A 1091-nucleotide genomic window follows, 5' to 3' on the forward strand; every position below is an offset into this window, starting at 1 on the left:
GCTCTGTGTGGACACACACTAGTTCCCTGCAATCATAAGGTTCAGCATGCACATCTGCAAGGGGAGATAAGATCCTCCCGTGTCCTCTGATCAGCCCCAGTTATAACCCTCTCAGATAAACCCTTACTGCTGCCCGTTATCACCAGGAGTCTTGGATTCCTAGTCTCCATAGTTCTCAGTAGTACTGCTTTACTTTTAGAAATCTTTTATTCAATTTAATTTACAAGCAGTGGGGCTGGGAAATAGCTCAGTAGAATAAAGGCTTGCCTGACAAGTGCAGGGTCTTGAGTTCATTCCCCAGTACTCAAAAAAAAAAATTACAAACAGTGAAACAGCTAAAAAATAAAATCATTTTTATTATTGACAGCATTTCCAGTTGTTGACAGCTTCCTGTGTGCCTTGCTGGGTGGGAGGTTATGCATTTACTATGTATATTCACCACAGTTCCTGTAATTCCCTGTATGATTTTATTCTTTATTCATTATAATGTTTAACATTGAATCATCTCTGGGTAGTTAAAACCTGTAAGATTCACATGTATTCTGTATATGGTAGAATTGCAAATCTCATTATATAGTTTTGAAGCTGAAATGTGAACGTACCAATTTAAAACTCTGTGTGCAGGAGCACCTGTCAGGTGTGCTCCTGCGAGCCACGTTAGAGACCAGGCTTTCTGGGATGTGAGAAGCGTCCTCAGGCAGCCGCTCCCTTGCCTTTCTCCTGATGTCTTCAGGCTTGTAGTGCTCTTTAAAAATAAACCACTTTTCTCATAATTGTGATGTTTTTAAAAACATTCAATAAAAATATTGAAATTAAAGAATTAACCATGGATTTTGAACCTGGAGCATTCCATAAGCTTTATTGCAAAAAAGAAAAAAATGTCTTTTTTTTTTTAAACATTTTCTTCATACCTTCCATGATTGCATTTTGAAATTTCTCTTTGCTCTTTCAAGGCTATTTTATAATCATAGTTTCACTTGTTAGAAAACTTTGTATGTAAAGTGGCATTATAATTATGAAATTGATTGCTTTACTTGCCAGATGGAATTCCTTAAATTATTTTTTCATTTTACATTAATTTTGTAAGATTA

This window comes from Octodon degus, unplaced genomic scaffold, assembly GCF_000260255.1.
Source record: "Octodon degus isolate 3935 unplaced genomic scaffold, OctDeg1.0 scaffold00438, whole genome shotgun sequence".
Lineage (NCBI taxonomy): Eukaryota > Metazoa > Chordata > Mammalia > Rodentia > Octodontidae > Octodon > Octodon degus.